Below are 15425 nucleotides of genomic sequence, written 5' to 3'. Positions count from 1 at the left end.
TAATATCTGACTCCTGCCAGGCTCTCCTGAATGAAAAAATAATGAATGAATGAATGAATGAATGAATGAATGAATGAATGAGTGTGTGATTACTTACACTTGGCAGGAGCAGTAGCTCCATGATCATATGCAAAACATACCTCAACAACCCACATTTTAGTGAAGTGGTTAAGGATCTCAGAGAAGGGGGGTACATGCTCTAAATCTTGAGACCTTAGGCTCCCTTCTCTCCCCTGCCTGCACCCCTTACTCCTGCCCCACCCGAACTCTCAGCAACGCACACTGAGAAATATTTGTCACACGGATGAAATGTATGGCCCCTGGTTATGTATGTGTGACTAGTCTTTTTTTTTTTTAATAGTTTTTATTTATTTCTAGGAGAGAGAGAGAGAGACAGCGTGAGCAGGGGAGGGTCAGAGAGAGAGGGAGTCACAGACTGAAACAGGTTCCAGGCTCTGAGCTGGCATTCAGCACAGAGCCCGACACGGGGCCCGAACCCACGAACCGCGAAATCATGACCTGAGCGAAAGTCGGACGCTTAACCGACTAAGCCACCCAGGCGCCCCTGTGTGTGACTAGTCTTGATTGATCACCTCACACAGTGGGCCTGAGAATGGAGGTTCCCTCAATCTTTGCCAACGCGATCTGTTTCGCGTACAACATACTCTGATTGTCTGAAAAGAGATCAGGATCTAGACGTTTATTTCCTCTTGGCTCCATGGCAGCAGAGGAACTCCTTTGTGTCACGGCAGCCGTGTTCTCATGGCCTCATGAAGTTGTGTGTTCTCTAGTCAGCATGACTGGGGTCATGGAAAGACATCCAAAATTCAGAGCAGTTGTCTGTGTGAACTGAAATGCTCAGGCATCACTTCATAAACAGTTATAAAAGCCATTGTGCAGATTTAATTTATCACCAGTGATCTTCAGTAATATCGTTTTCAAGTCTCTTCTTGTACCTAGATCACTTGATTGCTCAAATCATTGTTTTTTTCAACAGTGACTGAGATGTAGTAGAAAGTGACTTGAGGTCAAGAATGATCATGACGGTGGTGATAGTTGTTGGTGATTGGTGGTGGTGATGGTAGTGATGGTGAAGTTGGTGGTGGTGGTGGTGGTGGTAGTAGTGTTGGTGGTGGTGATGATGGTGGTGGTGGTGGTGATGATGATACCTGACCCTTATGGATAAGCTGACAATTTACAAAGCACTTTGCATATTGGCCCATGCCTCTCATCTCACTTTTACCATGACCCTGAAAGGTAGGCAGGTGCCACACCGTACTGTAACTGAGTTCACCTCAAATCTGTGGTTTCCAGTTCAACACTCTGCCCTGTTTAACTTTGAATAACATTGGTTTTTCCATAATCTCCGATTTCTGAGGCCAGCACCTCAAAAACTTGAACAGTTCTTGGTCCATCTGGGCCATATTTGATTTAGCCATTGCTCATTTGATGATCACAAACCACCCTGCTCTCTGACCTAATGTATTTGCTCCTTCATTTCATTTGTCAGTGTGTTCAGTTTTTCTTTTTTATTAGATCCACTTGAAGGACACCAAAAAATAGTCTCATTATACCCTCTTAACTTACCACAGTTACTGGAACCATTTTGTAATGAATATGCCCAAACTAGCAAAGAACTGATTATAGAAACATACCCCTTGATTTCAAATATGTTTGCATTTTCTCTTCTTAATTTCTAAGACCTTCTTTTTGTCAGTGCCATTGTATTATATAAACTTAAATTGATATGGAAAGATCCAGAATATATTGCCACATTAGTCAACATCTACATAGTTTATTCCAGAACCTGAGTAATTTAAAATCACTCTAACATCAGCAGTCTTTAAAATACACCATATGCCGGGTGTTTGATTTATGTATTGGATAGAAAGTTTGTACATCTGCATTTGGCAGGCTAGCACTAGCTATTATTAATCTCTCTAGAAAGCATATAAATATATTTGTTTCTGCCATACGTTAGTTATTTGCACAGGGGCTGACATTTTAATCATCCCTCCTGTATGGTGGGGGTGTCACTGAAGCAGCAAAAGCAGCATCTAAGTTAAATGAGAAAGTAGATGGCCCCTTCACTGATTCTTTCCCATGAATCTCATTTCTGTCAAAACTCCTAGTAAGCAGATTGATAAACTCATGATTCTTGTAAGTTTTGGGAATTGAAGTCTTGAGGATGAGGCTTTCTCTGCTTTCAACAACTGGGCTTTTCTACTTTGGGGCAGAACTAGCTACATTTGTATTTGTTTTTATTCTTAATCTCCTGAGCTCATTTTTGGTATATTTTCTTGTCACATTGGGTGTTTTGATTTTTGGTATCTTTTTTGTCTTCCCTTTTCCGCCCTAAGCTGGGAGGAATGGAGGTTGGAATATCACTTGTAAATTTCTGGAATTAGATAGTTTCCTGGATCAGGCGTGGCATTGCTAGGCGTGTCCATCCACCTGCCCTGGCAGCGGGACCATTTCTGATTTGTTCACAAGCACCTTCTCTGTAAAGTAGGTCCTTGCCTCCTGGTCCATCAGTCATATTCTTCGTGGGGCACAGCTTCCTTCCTAGGCCTGGCTCCCCATCTTCCCATGCCACTTAACTTCCTCCTCTCCCTCTGCTATGCCACCAGGAGAATACTTTTTATTTATTTTATCTTTATGTAGTACTTGCATTCAGATAGCCTGTTGCCTATGTGTGAAACTAGAGACTTTTTTTGAGGTGTTTGGAAAATTATGTTAGAAGGGGCTTGCTATTTTATTTTAAGAAAATAGTGGGCTTGGGGGGTGGCTGGTGGCTCAGTGGGTAGAGCATCTGACTCTTGATCTCAGGGTCCTTAGTTCAAGCCCCACATTGGGCATGGAGCCTACTTCAGAAAAAAGTAGTAGGGTTTTTGGGGTTTTTTTAGTTTATTTATTTATTTTGAGAGAGAGAGTGTGTGTGTGTGCAAGGGACGGGAGAAAGGGGGAGAGAGAGAGAGGGAGGGAGGGAGAATCCCAAGCAAGCTCCACACTGTCAGCACAGAGCCCACTGCAGGGCTCGAACTCATGAACTGTGAGATCATGACCCGAGCCTACACCAAGAATCAGAGACTTACCTGACTGAGCCACCCAGGTACCCTTAGTGGGTATTTGTAACTCACAAAAGATCATTTGTCCTGTAAAAGATGTTTGTTGTTGTAGTTTTGCTTTTTTAAAAAAAGGATATTATATGTAACCTGGCTACCTGTGTACCTTTGTTTAAAGTTTTTTGTATATTTGACTAATTTACACCAACTAGTAGGTGGGATACTGTTTAAGATGTCATATTGGGGGCGCCTAGGTGGGTCAGTGGGTTGGGCGGCCGACTTCGGCTCAGGTCATGATCTCATGGTTCATGGGTTCCAGCCCCACATCGGGCTCTGTGCTGACAGGCAGCTCAGAGCCTGGAGCCTGTTTCAGATTCTGTGTTTCCCTCTCTCTCTTATCCTCCCCTGCTCACACGGTCTCTCTCTCAGAAATAAATAAAACGTTTAAAAAAAATTTTTTTAAATGTCACGTTAGTTTGAGTCAGAATACTCCGTTTCGAGAGATTTGGCAATACCTGATGAAAGTGGAGAACATGTGTCTTGCTTTTGAGAGAAAGTGTGTACACACAGAGAGCTGACAGGGGGTGTCAGGAGTCCGCCTCCCTTCCACCTCCCCGCTTACCACTCTACGCCTCTGCCCGTGTTACCGCTCCTGCCCTGAGACTCGGTGCTCAGTTCAACAAAATGGGTGTTTTAAGCTGGATCTTCTTCAAAGCGACCCTTCTTGGCCCCACCTTCATGCACAAAATGTTGTCGTTGATTAAAAGGCAAAATTCAACTGAGTACGTTGTAAAGATCTTACTGGGTTTTCCCAGTGATTCCTGAATCGGGCAGCTGCCCATCTAGCAAAAGAGAGGAGCTCTGGGGAGGGTTGGACACAGTGAGCACAAAGCAGATGGGTGGCCACAGGATCACCTTCCCGCCTACTAGGCACGTTACCTCACAAGTGCTAACCAGCTGACTCCAAATGATAGGTACGGTGTACGATTTTATTCCTGGGAGAGGCTGAAACTAACTCAGCACTCAGTCTCGGTTTGGTGATACGGGGCTTGGCACAAGTGACTCAGTTTGGCACCTGTGGTCTCATTTTTTAACAATTTCTCCCTTTGGTCAGACTCAACAGCCTGAGAGATGTGACTAAAGTTTTAAGGAGCTACCCCCACTCCCAGCTACCGCTCGAAAGTTCTCAGGTTTTGTTTATCTTCTGTGATGCCACTCATAGGTCATGACATCATTTTGCTGAATCTCTGTGTGGTGCTCACAGGTCACACCTGCAGATTCACATTTTTTTTTAAATGTTTGTTTGTTTTGAGAGTGAGAGAAAGGGCAGGAGAGGGGCAGAGAAAGGGAGGGAGAGAGTCCCAAGCAGGCTGCACACTGTCAGTACAGAGCCCAACGCCAGGATCGGTCTTAGGAAGCGATCATGACCTCAGCCAAAATCAAGAGTCGGACGCTTAACCGACTGAGCCACCAGGTGCCCCCAGGTTCACATTTTTTAAGTTGGTCATTCTCTTTGTTCCTTTTCTGGCCTTCTGCTCTTGGGGGGACCCCTTGCTTGCTGGTTAGCAGCCGTAAATGTGCATTAAAAGCTTTTGAGAGGATGTAATTCATCAGGGAGACTATTAGGATTATTATAAACAGGATAAGTAGCACTATCTGGAATGTTCTTCAGAATCATGGTCCCCAAGACCCACACCAGTCAGAATCAAGTAAGTCAAAGAAAGACCCCACCGAGGGAGTCACTTTTTTTAAGCCAACTGGCTTGCTTGGTGATCTTACGTAGCTGAATTTGAGCTAACCCAGAAGTGTTTGTCCAGGCGCAGCAAGTGGTGTCGGCCCCAGCACGGACACCTCGTTGCTCAGCTAAAAGCTAATCACGGGCTGTTCTCTTACCAAGAACAGCTCTGGCCAGAGTCTAGGGCAGTTGTTGCTTCAGCAGCAGGTTCTGAAATTATCTTCAAGAGTTACAGACAGGTTCCTGCTCATCGTCCTGGACATTTACTTCTACCTGGGGAAACTGGTCTTCCAAAGGAAACTCATTTTGAGTCATGAATGCCGCAATGGTAATCTCTATTTTCTCACTTTTAACAAGCTGTTTGTAACATTTGTAGAGGAACGAGCCTGAGATTCTACAGCCAGATGATGTAGGTTTAAATCCCAGCTCCCACCTTCATTAGCTTTGTGGCCTTAGGCAAGTCATCTGAAAAAATGGGAAGAATGATACTGAATTTGCATGTGCATATGCATGATGAATGTAAAATAAGATACCACTTGTGGTAATGGCTTGCTAGCATACAAGTGATCACAATAAATCAGTGATGTTTTATTGATATTACCTAGTATCAGAAGCAACTGGGTAGGGCTGGCTTTTTTTTTCTTTCTCTTTTTTTTTTTTTTTTTTTTTTTAATGCCCAGTCAGGGGGCGCCTGGGTGGCTGAGTGGTTTAAGCATCTGACTGGCTCAGGTCATATTCTCATGGTTCATGAGATCGAACCCTGCATCAGGTTCTCTGCTGTCTGCACAGAGCTCACTTCGGATCCTCTGTCCTCCTCCTCTCCCTCTATCCCTCCCCTGCTCATTCTTAACCCCCCCATTAAAAAAAAAAAAAAAAAAAAGCCCTACACAGTCATACAGCATATTAATCACAGTGCATGACCTCCAGATACCTTGCGTTTGTATTTCTGTAGAAGTTCCACAGGGATGAAGAACAGTTTCTAATATTTATTTGTTTGTGGGAGAGTGCAAGCAGGGGAGGAGCAGAAGAAGGGGACAGAGGATCTGAGGCAGAAGCTCTGTGCCGATAGCAGGGCTCAAACTCAGAAACGGTGAGATCATGACCTGAGCTGAAGTCAGATGCACAACTGACTGAGCCACCCAGGCGCCCCTGGACCTTTCGGTTTCGATTCTCTGACACTTAACTTGGAGGAATATCAGGTTTTCATTTCTTTTTTTTTTTTTTTTTTTTAAGTAAAGTTTATTTATTTTGAGAGAGAGATCATGGACAGGGGAGGGTCAGAGAGAGAGAGAGAATATCCCAAGCAGGCTTTGTACTGTTAGCATGGAGCCTGACACGTGGCTGAACTCAACAAACCTTGAGGTCATGACCTGAGCTGAAACCAAGAACCGGACACTTCGCTGATGAGCCACCCAGGTGCCCCACAGATATTTTCATTTCTGAATAATATTCCTTCTTTTAAAATCTATCAGCAACAGATTGGTCTTCCCGAAGACCAATGTCATACAGCCTCATAATCACACCTCATACCTTTAGAAGCATGATAAAGAGACATTAGAAGTCAGAAACTTGATATGGAAATGGTGGTGGCGATGGGTGTAATCTCATTCCTGCTCTCACTGATTGTTTCCATGTGCCAGACTTGTTACCATGGTACAGGCAGTACATAAGTAAAACCTCATGGCACCCTTACTACAAAGCCAAGGCGGATCTCTGGTTTGGTTGGAAAAGTATGTATAAGACTCCTCCTTGCTTAAATGACTTGTAATAAAACAGTATATACTTCCACCATGTGCCAGGCACAGTTGGCTCTAAATATTTTATATATCATAATTTAAAAGAGCCCCATGAGTTAAGTAAAATCTTGGCTCCATTTAGGAGAAAAAGATGCTGAGGGTCTAGACAGGAATTTACCAAGAATCACACAGCTGGTTAATGGCAAAGTCAGGATTTGAACCCAGAAGTTTTGGTCCTCAAGACTGAGCACTTAACCACTATGCTAAGCAGCATCTTGGCTTATGGATGTGTAACTTCAATACCATAAGTATTGAGGAAAGTATCTTACATATAAAGTAATGAATAACAGAAACCTTTTTTAAATAAATAAAAATAAATAAGTGAAGTAGTGAATACGGTCTAAAGTCCATGGGCAAATTGATGCCATTTAGTGTTCATCAAAATTTACTGGTGATATTTACTTCATTAAATCATCATTGATCCATATAGGAAAAGCATTGTCTAATCTCATCATATAAGCACATCGTTAGCATCAGATTTGTGTGTGTGTTTTTTCCCTTCTGAAGTGATGCAAAACCATCATAATTAGAACCGCAGTGAGCTGTGCACCAGAGTTAAACCCTGGTGATCAGGTGCCTCTCTTCTCTTTGCCCTCTGGTCTTGGGCTGGAGGATGAATTGCACATTGCACCGCATAAGTGTTTGACTGCCAAAATCTCTCAAATTGAGCTGTAGGACCTGAGAAGAGGGAATTCGGGTTGGTTGCAGAGTGATATCCTAATAGTGATGGAGTTCTGTGTATTCACATCAGCAAACTGTGTCATTCTCATCCCTCCCACATGCCCGGCGCCATCTACCTACCTCCCATTCTTCCCAGGCCTCTGCCATCCATCGTAGGGCACCTGGCTTTGCAGTGGCCTTGCAGTCCATCCGAGGGCTTCCTACATCCTGTGCTCCTTATTAGAGAAATTTACAGTTGAATCATGTCACTCCTCATGTCAAAATGACTTCTCATCATCTAGGGTCAGCTCCAAGGTCCTGTGCTGAAGCTGTAGCCCTCGCCTGTCCCTCTGTCTGTCTGTTTCCTCTTCTCCAGGGGAGCCACACGGCTCTGTCACTCACATCCTTCAGGCTTCTGCTCCAAGAAGCCTGCTCTGACCTCCCCATGAAAAATTACGCAGCACCCCCAGCACCACTTTGTGCTCGTTGCCACTCCCTCACGGAACTCACACTTACTTGTGACCTCCATGAGAGCAGGGACTTGGACTCTGTCAACTATGTCATCCCCGCCACCTAAGATCTTGCCTGGCACATTGTGAGTGTTCAGAAAGTCATATATGTTAAATGAAAAATGTGAATTGATATCAGGCCCTTTGTTTTTGTAAACATTAATCCTCGAGAGAACTCTCTGAGGTAAGAGCTGTATTTTTTTTTAATTTTACAAGAATTAAAAAAAATTAATGTTTATTTATTTTTGAGAGAGAGAGACAGAGTGTGAGCAGGGGAGGGACAGAGAGAGAGGGAGACACAGAATCTGAAGCAGGCTCCAGGCTCTGAGCCTGACTCAGGGCTCGAACTCACAAACTGCCAGATCATAACCTGAGCTGAGAGGTCAAACACTTATTGACTGAGCCACCCAAGCACCCCATAATTTTATAAGGATCTTTAAAGTTTTTATTTTAATTCCAGTTAATGTACAATGTTATACTAGTTTCAGGTGTATAATAATCCCCATCACCCATTTCACCCGTGCCCTCACCTGCCTTCCCTCTGGTAACCAGTTTGTTCCCTCTAACTGTTTGTTTCTTAATTTGTCTCTCTTTGTTTCTTTTTCCCTTTGCTCATCTTAAATTCCACCTATGAGTGAAATCATGTGGCATTTGTCTCTTTCTGACTCACTTATTTCACTTAGCATTATGTTCTCTAGTTCTATCCACATTATTGCAAATGGCAATATTTCATTCTTTTTGTGGCTAAATAATATTCGTGTGTGTGTGTGTGTGTGTGTGTGTGTGTGTGTGTGTGTGTGACTTCTTTATCCATTCATCAATCCATGTGGACACTTGGGCTGCTTCCATATGTTGCCTATTGTAAATAATGCTGCTATAAACCTATGGGTGCATGTATCTCTTTGAATTAGTGTTTTTGTATTCTTTGGTAAATCACACACACCCAGTAGTGTGATTGCTGGATTAAAAGGTAGATCAAGTTTTACCTTTTTGAAGAACCTCCATACTGTTTTCCATGGTGGCTGCACCAGTTTGCTTTCCTACCAACAATTTAAGAGAGTTCCTTTTTTTCCACATCTTTGCCAACAATTGTTGTTTCTTGTGTTGATGATTTTAGCCATTCTGACAGGTGTGAGGTGATATCTCATTGTAGTGTTGACTTGCATTTCCCTGATGAGGAATGATGTTAAAGATCTTTTTATATGTCTCTTAGTCATCTGTATGTCTTCTTTGGTGAAATGTCTGTTCATGTCTTCTGCCCATTTTTAATTTGATTATTTGTCTTGAGTGTCAAGTTTTATAAGTTCTTTATGGATTTTGAATGCTAACCCTTTATCACATATGTCATTTGCAAATATCTTTTCCCATTCTCTAGGCTGCCTTTTAGTTTTGTTGATTATTTCCTTTGCTGTAGAGAAGGTTTTTATTTTGATGTAGTCCCAATAGTTTATTTTTGCTTTTATTTACCTGGCCTCAGGAGACATATCTATGAAAAGTTTGCTATGGCTGATGTCAAAGTTACTGCCCATGCCCTTTTATAGGATTTTTTATAGTTTCAGGTCTCACACTTAGGTCTTTCATCCATTTTGAGTTTATTTTTGTGTATGGTGTAAGAAAGTGGTCTAGTTTCATTCTTTTGCATGTTGCTGTCCAGTTTTCCCAATACCATTTGTTGAAGAGACTTTCTTCCTTCCTGCTTTGTCAAAGATTACCTGACCACATGGCTGTGGGTCCATTTCTAGGTTTTCTATTCTGTTCCATTGATCTTTGTAACTGTTTCTGTGCCAATACCATACTATGTTGATCACTATAACTTTGTAATTCAGCTTGAAGTCCAGAATTGTGATGCCTCCAGCTTTATTTTTCTTTTTCAATATTGCTTGGGCTATTTGGGGTCTTTTATGATTCCATACAAGCTTTCGAATTGTTCTAGTTCTGTGAAAAATGCTCTTGCTATTTTGATAGGGATTATAATAAATGTGTAAATTGTCCTAGGTAGTATAGACATTTTCACAGTATTTGTTCTCTAAATCTATGAACGTGGAATACCTTTCCATGTCTTTGTGTCATCTTTGGTTTCTCTTATCAGTGTTTTATAAGTTTTCAGAGGTCAGGTCTTTCGCCTCTTTGGTTCTGTTTATTCCTGGGAATCCTACTATTTTTGGCGCTATTGTAAATAAGATTATTAATTTCTCTTTCTGCTGCCTCATTATTAGTGTATATAAATGCAACAGATTTTTGTCATTTGGTTTTGTATCTTGTAACTTTACTGAATTCATTTGTCACATCTAGGTCCTTTTACATGGAATCTTTTGGATTTTTTATATATATAGTGTCATGTTATCAGCAAATAGTGACAGTTTTACTCCTTCCTTACAGATTCTTTTTGTTGTCTTAAGCACTGTATTATCACAGCTGAGGTGACAAGCAGTGGAAAATTAACCAGCCCAAAACCTTACAGAAAAAAGGTGACAGAGCCTGAGTCCCAACCCAGACCTGTGTGCTTACAAAGCTCTCTGTCACAGGTTGCTCTAAATGACAAGGAAATGCATTGAGCAGTGGCATGTCCCTAGGCCAAGGTACTGGAAAACAATGTCATTGAATCATAGGGATCCAGTTAAGCCTCTTCTTCAGCATCCAGTTCAGTAGTTACTAGCCACGTGTGACTATTTAATTAAAAGTAAATACAATGTCAAATTCAGTTCTTCAGTCCAGCTGGCCACATTTCAAGAGCTCAGCCACATATGTAGTTATAGCCATATTTGTCGCTACAGAACATTTTTATCTTCATATTTTTATCCTCACAGAAAGTGCAATAGCAATGCTGTAGAGGCTTTGATTATTCTATCCTCAAAAGGGGATGTTCAGTATGCTTTATTTTACCCCTTCTTCTTATCCTGTGAATGGAAGGAAAAGCTATGGAACTGAAGGAAACTGCATGGGGGATGGATATCTTTTGTACCAATGATAAGAATAACAGGTCCTATTTATTAAACCCATGGGTAGGTACCAGTCTAAGCTCTTTGCATGTGTCATCTGAATGTTAGGAAATCATCAGGAGTTGGGACTCAAAGAACAAGTATTAGCACTTAGGGCCATCTGCTCTGTCCCCATGAGATAGCCTCATCAAGTTTTAAGGGGGAATTATAGAGCCTCCACCTCGCCAACAAGTATCTCATCTTTGAATACTGCTCTGACATTGTCTAAGGAGCTTAATTTAAATGATTTTATTATGTAAAGTATCCTTAATCTGAAAAGGGGAAGAAACTTTAAAACACAGGAAAATTCACCTGACACTCCTACTATATAGTAAAAAATACATAACCTGCCACATAGCTATCAGCAACTTACAGTTTGTCAAAACTGTTTAGAAAATGTTGGGGTACCTGGGTGGCTCAGTCAGCTAAGCGTCCGACTCTTGATTTCGGCTCAGGTCATGATCTCATGGTTTCATGAGTTCAAGCCCCGCATCAGGTTCTGTGCAGGTAGCGCAGAACCTGCTTGGAATTCTCTCTCCCTCTCTCTCTGTTGCTTCCGCACTCGAGCTGTCTCTGTCTCTCTCAAAATAAGTAAATAAACTTTAAAAAATTCTATAAAAACCTAAAAGGGAAGATGTTGTCTTCCCCCCTTACCTACGATGTTTCGTTTTTTCTCATAGTTTTGGAAGTCAAGGCTTCTTGTGAGATCCAGCACGCTGTCTCTTATCTTCCTAGCTGTTAAAAGTTGTTCATGTTAAAAATAGCAAACTTCTTAGCGCTTCCACAGTGCAAAACAGGAGGACATTCACATTTGCTACTAAGGAGCCTTCTGGTCTTTATTACTAAAGCAGTTTTAAGTTGTTATTTTGGTTTATTGCCATGGTTTAAAGTTATCAAGGATTTTAGCTGAGAATTCTTTATAGAACATTAGGTCACATTCATATTTGAGGTGACATAGCAAGAGAGGAGAAAAAATATAAAAGTGTCTCTATTTTGGTTCTTTCATTATACAACGTGTAAAAATTACCTCCCACTGTCAGCATCTTACGGAACTCTGGATTTGGGTCTAAAAAAATTTTTAGCAGAATTCTGGGCTTATAATTTTTAAACCTAAACAGGCTCTACTTATTTTCTTTCACATGTATGCAGTTTTAGATTTGATTGGACGGTTCCCGTTTTATTCCTTTTATGTTCATAATGCACAGTGGTAGGTAAAGGAAGGTCTCATCCTCTCTGAAGGTAAACTCATTGCCACTGAGCTATATGCTTTTGTGCATTATTTATCATAGATGTGTGTGCAGTTTATAATTCTTATTAAGCACTGTTGACATCCCCTCCCCTTTCTCGAAGAACATAGGAAATTCAAGTTAGAATTCTTGGCATGGTTAGCAGACTATAGTAATCGTTCTGTAGCTGAATTTGAATGTGAAACAGTCGCTTTGTTTTCTGAGGGGGACGTGTCTCAGCAGTGGGGATAGGGCAGAGTCAACTGTCAATAAAACAAACCAGCTGCTGATTTCATGAAGCTTATATTCGAGAGGAGGGAGGGATAGAGCAAAAAGAAGCAGATGAACAGAAAAGTATCAGCCAGAGATTACACAGAAAATAAAACTGGGTAAAGTGAGCAGGAGTGGTGGTGGGGTCCAAGTGAGAAGGCTCCTTTCAGCTAGGTGAGTAGATTTGAGTGACCCCAGAGAAAGGAGCCCAGTACTAAGGGACGCATACCGGAAAGTGGGGACAGTGAGTACAGAGGCCCTAAGGAGGAAATAGAACGGAGGCCGGGGTGGCTGATGGAAGGGGGATGAGGGGCACAGGGACGGCCTTTGGACTGCAGACCGGGACAAGGAGTTCAAGTTTCATTTTCAGCGTGAAGACCTGTGTCAGCGAAGCAGGGAAGAGACAAGATCTCATTGACGGTTTTTGACAGTCCCTCTGCATGCATGTGAAAAGTGTATTCTAGAAGAACAGGTGAGGAGAAGGGAGACCTCTCAGGGCCACTGCCCTGGTTTGAGAAGGGTATTGGCGGCTGGGACCAGAGTGACACCAGGGGTGACAGAGGGAGCGGAGGATGTAGGATGGCTTTAGGAGAGCCCCCGGACTCTATGGAGAGCCGCAGCACAGAGGTCCGCAGACTTCTTCTGTCAAGGGCAAGATGGGAAATACTATAGCTTCATGGGCCATACCATCCTGCCACTCTTTTCTGTTCTTTTGTAGCAGGTGACACGTAAGCAAGTGGATTGCTTGCGTTCCAAGAAAACAGTGTGTGGTCCACTAGGTCTGCCGACCTCTCTTGAAAGAAGGAAGGGAAAGGGGAGGAACCACAAAGGACCCCTGGGTTTTGGCGTGGGTACTTGGGTAGATAGAGGGGACCTTTGCTGGGATTTGGCTTCTGAAGTAAGAGTGGGTAGACCTTGAACTCTGGAATCCAGGGCTCCTTCTCAGACATACTAATCGTGGAGTACCCATGTGACATCCAAGTGAGCAGCTGTTTTCTGGGGTCTGGGGTTCAGTAGGGGCAGAGTCAGGGCAGGAGAGATCCATGTGTGAGCTAGTTGTCATATGCGTGAGTGCTACAGAGTGTGGGCTGTGTGTAGCTGCTTTTCTCCTCTATGGGATCTCCTAGTTCTCATCGTATTGTGCCAGGCTGCCTCCCAGCTGAATCACTCCTGGTCTTAAGCAAGAATTGAGTACCTCCTTTGTGTACAGCTCTAAGAAAAAGAGGGAGAACACAGGGACCTCGCGGCGTAATTAGGGAGATGAGGCTAACACTTGAATTTTACCAGCAGTGAATCTGAATCTGTGGCCACAGATGTGGGTAACAGGTGACCCGGGGAGGAGGAGCCGTGACAACAGAGCCTTTTTGCATAAATTGAGGCTAGCGCAGTGTCTCGACCTCAGCATTTTTAACTTTCGGGCCGCATAATTCTTTGCCGCGGGGGTCCGTGCCTGGCCTTGTGGGATGAGTGACAGCTCTGGTCTCCACCCAGTAAGGTGGCAGTCACACACCTGCCTCCACACCCTGAATTGTGACAACAAAATATGTCTCTAGACATTGACAGATGGCCCCTTGGGGGGCAAAATTGCCCTGAATGGAAACTATCAGACTAGGGCTTGGAAGTATGAAAAGTGTTTGGAGTTGCAGACTCCTGCGTGCAGAATCCTGTCCATGGGCAGGATTCGGTCTGACCCACTCGTGTCTTTTTCAGTAGTGTCTTTTAAAATGTTTAAAAGTTTGAATGCCCCCCACCCCCTTCCCTCTCCCCCACCCCCTTCAGCCCTCAGTTTGTTCTCAGCATTCAGGAGTCTTTCATGGTTTGCCTCCCTCCCTCTCCCCAACTATTTTTCCCCTTCTTCTCCCTCAAGGGGGGTGATGGGCATGGGGGAGGGCACTTGTGGGGATGAGCACTGGGTGTTATATGGAAACCAACTTGACAATAAACTATTAAAAAAACAAAAGAAAAACAAAAATTTTTAATTAAAAAAAAAGAAAAACAGTGAAACTATGCCTATTTGTACGTGATAGGATCTTATAGAGTAACATCTTGGACTGTGAGTAACTTGGTCTGTGAGTGCCCACAAGCCAAGCCAATATTTCTAATAAATATTAACTTGATAAATGAAAAACTAAAGAAGAAAGAAAATATGCTGCTATGGCTATTAAAAAATATTTGAGGGGCGTCTGGGTGGCTTAGTCGGTTAAGCATCCGACTTTCGCTTGGATCATGATCTCGCGGTTCGTGGGTTCGGCCCCCATGTCGGGCTCTGTGCTGACTGCCGGCTCAGAGCCTGGAGCCTGTTTCAGAGTCTGTGTCTCCCTCTCTCTCTGACCCTCCCCTGCTCACGCTGTCTCTCTCTCTCTCCTAGAAATAAATAAAAATTAAAAAATTAAAAAAAAATATTTGAATGCATTTCCCTGGCACCGACAGTCTCCTCTTCCCTTCCATCCGGCCTGGCACACTCTTGCCCGAGCCTCTGCCCGTTGCCCACACACAGCCAGGAGGCACTCCTGGAGATGCACGGACTTGCTGTGGACACATTTCCTAGGAATTTCCTTTTTCATCATCATCTCAAAATTCTAGGAACTGGCCAGCTTCCCTTCCTTTTTGGTTTAATTTATACGTTTTTGTTCCAACAAAAGAAACAAGATACCTTCAGACCCTCGTCCTTTGGAGTCAGTTCTCCTACTCTCTTACTTTGGTTCCAAGTGCAAATTAATTGGTTAGATACCACCTCCTTGGGACCGACAGTCTCTCCCACATGGAAAGTCTCAGCTGTGAGAGATGTCATGATAGCGTCTCCCTCTGCTCATAATCGTTTTGCGACGTTTCTGCATCGAGTTTCTCTTTATTGCAAGAGGTGTCTTCCTAGCCTCCGCGCTACGATTTTTCCGTTCTGAACATTTCCAAAACTGTTATCTGAGGCAGAGAGTTGACTCGCTGTAATATTTTTTTTCACCTTCCTTCATTTCCCTCCAATTAAATCACACATTCTTTACCACCATCTGGAGTTAAGTAGTTGACATGGTTCTTACTGCCTCTGTCTTTGCATTGCCACCTGCAGTTTTAAAAACATTCCCCAGCATTTCCACTGCCTGGTATTTCCCCTGTTTGTATTCCCGGGCCGATGTTAATCGTGTCCCCTATTTGTGAACATAATTCTGTTTGATTCAGACATCTCTGTAG

General features: G+C 42.9%; 1 protein-coding gene across 8 annotated transcripts in view; it reads left to right on the top strand.

Annotated features, from left to right (window-relative positions):
* The window catches only part of MAGI1 (membrane associated guanylate kinase, WW and PDZ domain containing 1), a 632528-nt gene that overhangs the window by 556491 nt on the left and 60612 nt on the right, over positions 1-15425 (top strand). The window lies entirely within an intron of this gene.

Source organism: Hyaena hyaena, unplaced genomic scaffold, assembly GCF_003009895.1.
Source record: "Hyaena hyaena isolate Hyena2069 unplaced genomic scaffold, ASM300989v1 scaffold_167, whole genome shotgun sequence".
NCBI lineage: Eukaryota > Metazoa > Chordata > Mammalia > Carnivora > Hyaenidae > Hyaena > Hyaena hyaena.
This window is presented reverse-complemented; position numbering and strand designations above follow the sequence as displayed.